The sequence below is a fragment of the Mirounga leonina genome, unplaced genomic scaffold, assembly GCF_011800145.1.
Source record: "Mirounga leonina isolate KUSES-001 unplaced genomic scaffold, KU_Mleo_1.0 Mir_129, whole genome shotgun sequence".
Lineage (NCBI taxonomy): Eukaryota > Metazoa > Chordata > Mammalia > Carnivora > Phocidae > Mirounga > Mirounga leonina.
Window position 1 is genome coordinate 44,401,520 of NW_023270323.1, and position 7,811 is coordinate 44,409,330.

General features: G+C 38.3%; 1 pseudogene; it reads left to right on the plus strand.

Moving 5' to 3' along the window:
- The first annotated feature begins 404 nt into the window (after positions 1 to 404).
- Positions 405 to 1,883, plus strand: LOC118010561 (annotated as a pseudogene).
- Positions 1,884 to 7,811: the final 5,928 nt, after the last annotated feature.

Genomic DNA, 7,811 nt, shown 5'->3' on the forward strand with positions numbered 1-7,811 from the left:
CTTGAGGAAGAGGAACACAGCTGGAGGCATCATACTTCCTGATTTCAAATAGTAATCAAATTCAATAGTAATCAAAACAGTATGGTATCAGCACAAAAACAGACACATAGATCAATAGAACAGAATAGACAGCCTAAAAATAAGCCTACACATATACGGTCAATTATTTATGACAAAAGGGGCCAAGAATATATGATGGAGAAAGGACAGTCTCTTCAATATATGGTGCTGGGAAAACTAGACTGCCACATGCAAAAGAGTGAAACTGGACCACTATCTTGCACCATCCACAAAAATTAACTCAAAATGGATTGAAGACTTGAAAATAAGACATGAGCTTTTTTGCAACAGGGTCCCCACCAGAACACAGGTGTCACAAAAACCACCACTCAACCTAAACCAAAATGGGAAAGGAAAAGACTCACATCAACATCGTCATCATTGGACATGTAGATTCAGGCAAGTCTACCACTACTGGTCATCTGATCTACAAATGCGGTGGGATGGACAAAAGAACTATCAAAAAATTTGAGAAGGAGGCTGCTGAGATGGGAAAGGGCTCCTTCAAGTACGCTGGGTCTTAGATAAACTGAAAGCTGAATGTGAACATGGTATCACCACTGATAACTCCCTGTAGAAATTTGAGACCAGCAAGTATTACGTGACCATCACTGATGCCCAGGACACAGAGACTTTATCAAAAACATGATTGCAGGCACATCTCAGGCTGACTGTGCTGTCCTGATTGTTGCTGCTGGTGTTGGTGAATTTGAACCAGGTATCTCCAAGAATGGGAAGACCTATAAGCATGCCCTTCTGGCTTACACACTGGGTGTAAAACAACTAATTGTTGGTGTTAACAAAATGGATTCCACTGAGCCACCCTACAGCCAGAAGAGATATGAGGAAATCATTACGGAAGTCAGCACCTACATTAAGAAAATTGGCTACAACACCAACACAGTAGCTTTGTGCCAATTTCTAGTTGGAATGGTGACAACATGCTGGAGCCAAGTGCTAACATGCCTTGGCTCAACGGGTGGAAAGTCACCCATAAAGATGGCAATGCCAGTGGAACCACACTGCTTGAAGCTCTGGATTGCATTCTGCCACCAGCTCGTCCAACTGACAAGCCCTTGCATCTGCCTCTCCAGGACATCTACAAAATTGGTGGTATTGGTACTGTCCCTGTGGGCCGAGTGGAGACTGGTGTTCTTAAACATGGCATGGTGGTCACCTTTGCTCCAGTCAATGTTACAAGTGAAGTAAAGTCTGTTGAAATGCACCATGAAGCTTTGAGTGAGGCTCTTCCTGGGGACAATGTGGGCTTCAATGTCAAGAATGTATCTGTCAAAGATGCTCATCATGGCAATGTGGCTGGTGACAGCAAAAATGACCCACCAATGGAAGCAGCTGGCTTCACGGCTCAGGTGATTATCCTGAACCATCCAGGCCAAATCAGTGCTGGATATGCACTTGTGCTGGATTGTCACACAGCTCACATTGCTTGCAAGTTTGCTGAGCTGAAGGAGAAGATAGATCGTCGTTCTGGAAAAAAGCTGGAAGATGGTCCCAAGTTCTTGAAATCTGGTGATGCTGCCATTGTTGATATGGTTCCTGGCAAGCCTATGTGTGTTGAGAGCTTCTCTGACTATCCTCCTCTGGGCTATTTTGCTGCTCCTGATATGAGACAGACAGTTGCTGTGGGTGTCATCAAAGCAATGGGCAAGAAGGCAGCTGGAGGTGGCAAGGTCACCAAGTCTGCCCAGAAAGCTCAGAAGGCTAAATGAATATTATCCCCAGTACCAGCCACCCCAGTCTTAATCAGTGGTGGAAGAACGGTCTCAGAACTGTTTGTGTCAATTGGCCATTTAAGTTTAATAGTAAAAGACTGGTTAATTGCAGGAAACAAACTGAGGGTTGCTGGAGTGGGGGGTGGGGTGGGAGGGATGGGGTGACTGGGTGATAGACACTGGGGAGGGTATGTGCTCTGGTAAGCACTGTGAATTGTGCAAGACTGTTGAATCTCAGATCTGTACCTCTGAAACAAATAATGCAATATATGTTAAGAAAAAAAAAAAGAAGAAGAAGGTAGCGGGAGGGGAAGAATGAAGCGGGGGAAATCGGAGGGGTAGATGAACCACGAGAGACGATGGACTCTGAAAAATAAACAGGGTTCTAGAGGGGAGGGGGGTGGGAGGATGGGTTAGCCTGGTGGTGGGTATTGATGAGGGCACATTCTGCATGGAGCACTGGGTGTTATGCACAAACAATGAATCATGGAACACTTCATCTAAAACTAATGATGTAATGTATGGGGATTAACATAAGAATAAAAAAATAAATTAAAAAAAACAGCTGGTCACATGTAAAAAAAAAAAGACTGGTTAATGATAACAATGCATCGTAAAACCTTCAGAAGGAAAGTGAAATGTTTTGTGGACCATTTGTTTTTGTGTGTGTGTGTGGCAGTTTTAAGTTATTAGTGTTTTTTGGGTTTTTTTTTAAGATTTATTTATTTATTTTGACAGAGAGAGAGGGAACACAAGCAGGGGGAGTGGGAGAGGGAGAAGCAGGCTTCCCACCGAGCAGGAAGCCCGACGCGGGGCTCGATCCCAGGACCCTGGGATCATGACCTGAGCCAAAGGCAGATGCTTAACGACTGAGCCACCCAGGTGCCCCTTAAGTTATTAGTTTTTAAAATCAGTACTTTTTAATGGAAACAACTTGACCAAAAATCTGTCACAGAATTTTGAGACCCATTAAAACAAAAGTTTAATGAGAAAAAAAAAAAAAGAAAATAAGATGTGAAACCATAAACCTCATAGAAGAAAACATAGTCAGTAAGCTCCTTGACGTAGATTTTGGCAATAAATTTTTGGATTTGACATCAAAAGCAAAGACAACAAAAGCAAAAACAAACAAGTGGGACTACATCAAACCAAAAAGTCTCTGCACAGTACAGGAAATCATCAACAGAATGAAAAGGCAACCAAAGGAATGAAATCATTACAGATCATACATCTGATAAGGGGCAAATATCCAAAATACATTAAAAAAAAAACCTCATACAACTCAATAGCAAAAATAAAGTGACTAAAAAATGGGCAGAAAAACTGAATAGACATTTTTCCAAAGATCTATATGGCAAATAGGCACATGAAAAGATGCTCAGCATCACTAATCATTGGAAATGCAAAACAAAACCACAAAAAGGTTATCACCTCATACCTGTTAGAATGGCTATTATCAAAAACAGAAAAAATAATAAGTGTTGGTTAGGATGTGGAGAAAAAGAAACCCTTGTGCAATGTTGGTGGGAATGTCAATTGGTCTAGGTGCTATAGAAAACCGCATAGAATTTCCTCAAAAATTAAAAATTGAATAGATGAATCAGAAATTCTAATTATGGGTATTTATCCAAAGAAAATGAAAACACTAACTTGAAAATATATATGCATCCCCATGTTCATTGCAGCTTTATTTATAATCATGAATATATAAAAACAGTGTAAACATCCATTGACAATAAGTGGATAAAAAAAATGTGACACACACAAAGAAATAGTATTCAGTCATCAAAAAGAATGAAATTTTACCATTTGTGACAACATGGATGGACTTTGAGGGTATTAAGTGAAATAAGACAGAAAAATATAAGTACCATATGATCTCACTTATATGTGGAATCTAAAACAAACAAACAAAAAAACACAAAACAAAAAAATAAGCTCAGAGATACAGAGAACAGATTGGTGGTTGCCAGAGGTGGGGTGGAGAGTGGGGCAAAATGGGTGAAGGGAGTCAAAAGATACAAACTTCCAATTATAAAATAAATGTCATGGGATGTAATATACAGCACAGAGACTATTATTAGTACTGTATTGCATATCTGAAAGTTGCTAAGACAGTAAATCCTAAAATTTCTCATCACATCACAAGAAAAAAAATCTGTAACTATGTATGGTAATAGATGTTAACTAGACTTATTGTAGTGATCATCTCACACTATATACAAATACCAAATCATTATGCTGTACACTTAAAACTAATATATGCTAATTATACTTCAATAAGAAAGATCCGAAGACTGACATTTTTAAAATAATAAAAAGCTTACTACATTTCTTGAAGTTGGTTGCTTAATATCTCTATTTCTACTTGTATCTGCAAATGATGTTAATTATACTTTCCTACCTCCCATAAGAGCTATGATAATTACTGTTGGGAGGGCACTTAGGTTTCCATGGATAAGGGAGATGGTGTAAGGGCAATGTATTATCATCATTATTATTGCCCTGGACAGCTGCTCATTAAGGACTGCATTTGAGTAAAAACCCATGAAAGTTTAAATTGATATGAGACAGAAGTTGGTCAACCTTAGCCATATTTACTGCCAAGTTGAAGTCCAAAGAGAAAAACTTCTAATTAGATCATTTCAAGTGTCATCACAAAAAGGAATATAATAGTTTTAAAGTGTTTCAACAATTCAGCATTCATTCATTCAACAATTATTCAGTATCTGTTATGTTCTGGGTTCTCAACATACAGAAAAGCAAAAAAAAAAAAAAAAATGCCTTTGTAGAACTTACATTCTAGGGTTTAAAATTTGCTATGTCACTATTTCTAATGCCACCTTTTAGAATGCATCCCAAACCATTTGTATTGTTTTTTTCCTTCTCTGGGAAAATATGTCCTAAATATTTGTTTTTCTACATAATGAATTTCTGCCCATTATGTAAAACTCTCATGTTTGCATGCTAATTTTCCCCCTAAATGCATTGGATCTTTCCAGTTGTTCCAGGCATGTAACACAGTACTGAACACATACTATGCTCATAAATAATTCCCTAATTAAACATGTAATACCTATTAATATTTCTTTCATTTACTAACTAGTAAATGGAGACTCATATAATTCAGTGGGTGTTTAGAAATGATTCCCAGACACATACATCTAATTTGTTACATGGCTGAGAAAGACCAGGTTTGACAAAAGGGTCAAATTTAGAAAAAAATATATTTTCTGGCTCTGCTCCTTTACTGTCCACCTGTTATTACAGAATTTCCAGTTTTAAGCAAGTCATTTCCTGCCAAAATCACTCCAGTCATCCTGTGGTGTATTTTCTGGATATCATGACCATGTCAATTAGCAACCACAAGGTATCCAAGAATTATTTCTTCTACTCTCGCCCTTTTTAATACTGTCAGCTGCTGAGGCCCCACTGTCTCCAAAGCTACATGAAGACATTTCATCTCTTCCTAAGTTGAGCTATTTTTTCCCCCCTAAGTGCTGCTTCTGCTGGGCAGCTCTGTAGCTACATCCTCTGGAGATTGGCAACAACAAAGTAATGTATAACCCTATCCAACATTAGGTTTTCAAACTCAGGTTGTGTGTTCAGTAAAAAGAAAAAAAAAAAAAAAAGAATGCATATTTCCTTTAAGAACATGAAGGGAAAAAAAAGAACATTAAGGAAATATGGATTTGAATTTCTATATCTTGAGGACTTCTTAGGCAAATTATCTCCATCAGTTTCTGGTTACCTTGGTTGATTTTTCCTTTTTTTCTTTTACCTTCCCAACCCCTCTCCCTGTTCTCCAGATTATATAAATGAGACCTAGTGGCTGGACAAGGAACAGTTCTGATAAATAAACACCATAATGTGAGCAGATTCAATTCTGACCTCTAAGCGTGTTATAAGTCCAAGCTTACCTAATTATTTTAAGGTAGAATTATCTTATCAAAAGTTCCTCTGTGCAAATAATTTTCTTGCATCATTCTCATTATCTTACCTGAAATTAGCATATTTTAGTCTAGGCTGAATGGGACATAGACCTTAACATAATGACTTTTCTGTTCTCTTATTGTAGGGTCAATGGACCAAGAAAGTATAAATCAAATAGTCACCCTACTCTGGTCACTTCACACACTGATTTTTCAAATATTTGAAGGCTGTGAAAATAAAATAAATTTTAAATTTTAAATCTGTACCTTTAATTAATGGAAACTGTAAAAAGGTCAATTAAATTAGTCACGTGCTAACTAAAAAGTTGCAATTAAAATTATGTAAGTTAGAAATAATGGTGGGTTTTGGGTGGAAATCATTGACATTAAAGGTATAAACAGCCACTTATTGTTCTTGCCAATTAAACCACTGCACTCCCAAATCCTACCCATAAACTTTCTGAAAGCACCATCCTTAGGTATAGCAATAAAATTAGAATTTAATACTACTCAATACCCATATTGCAGAACTCTGTTAAATGTTGAATCTAAACACATTTTAGTTTTGGGGTCTAAACAAACTTCTACTCTCTCCATTAAGTTTCACATTCCTTCCTTTCACAAACCTGAATCTTGAGATCTTGCCATATTCCTAACAGTTGACATGGAGAAAAGAAGTCAAGAATAAAGAAGCAGCAAGATGGCTAGTTTCAATCTCAGCAATGCCAATTTCTTGGACAAAATAGTTAACTTCTCTGTACATTTTTCTCTGTACATTTCTGTGGAATGGAATAATCCTATCCACTTTACCTAGAGCTGTAATGAGTATGTTAACGTAAAATGCTTTATACAATGGAACATAAATAGTAAGCACCAAATAAATATTAGTTATCATGACGACGATAATCATTACCACCACCAACACATCATCATTACACATCAGGCTCTGTACACATTAGGTACATGCATGGAGGAATGAGGAAAAAAGGCCCATTCTAAATTTCTGTGCCTCCTCAATCACATCAAGTAAAAGTGAGCAATCAGATGGTGAGATCTCCCACTCAAGCACAGTATCCACACCAACGTGGCCCAGTCAACTGTTATGAACTTAAACTGACCAAACTGATATACCCTTCTCCTTTAAAGAAAATATACAACCTGGTTAAGCTGAGGGATGTCTGGGTATGAAGAGGGACTGGGGAATAACCCTTGCTCATAAATCAGAGTTGTCAAATAATGATATGGATTGCCTCAAAAATACTGAACCAGAAATCGGAAAGCCAACCCAGTTAATGCTGAAGCAGAGATGCCTGTGGGTACATCACTGACTTTAATGTTCTTAAGTACACAAACTGGAGAGGCAGGGGCATGGGACAAGTGGAGGGTCGGGGCTGGGTATGAGTGAGGAGAGGAAATGGCAAGGCTGTACTCAGGAATGGAAGACTCACCGCGAGTGTGACATGCATCTCTGTATATGGACAGGAGGCTTAGGTGCGTGTCGGAGGATGCAAACCCTGTCTCCCCTGAGTGTCTGTATGTACATCCATTCATAGTGTGTCTGTGTTATAAAGAATGAAAATATAGAGAGAAGAGCCTGGTATGTCTAATGATCAATATTCAACGTAAGACACTGACCAAACATTTACTGGTCAAACTACAAATTGTTATTTTTAGCAATAAACTTTCAGGCCCTCAGAAGGCCTTAATATTTCATAATTATTGTCAGATTTCATTGCTAAGCATATAGGACACTATTCCAAGGACTAAACTGATCATATCTGCACTATTAGTCACCCACAAGATTGTACAGCCCAGTAGAAAATGAACTGATTAGTTTTCAAAAAGGAAAAGTTCAGATTCCTCTTCCTTTTACAGAGATGCATCTCTGAGGCAGGAATGGCTGCTCTGCAGACTCTTGTAGGATGGAACCATTTGTACCACCTCTCCTGTGAAGAACAATGATGCCCAAGAAAGTCCAAGTTTACTGTGCTGGTCCTGCCCTGCAAGGAGTGTTCCCAGAGAAGCAAAGTCAGATAAGTCATCTGACCTCCCTTTGAGGAACTCTCAAAGGAAATGTACCTAAGGC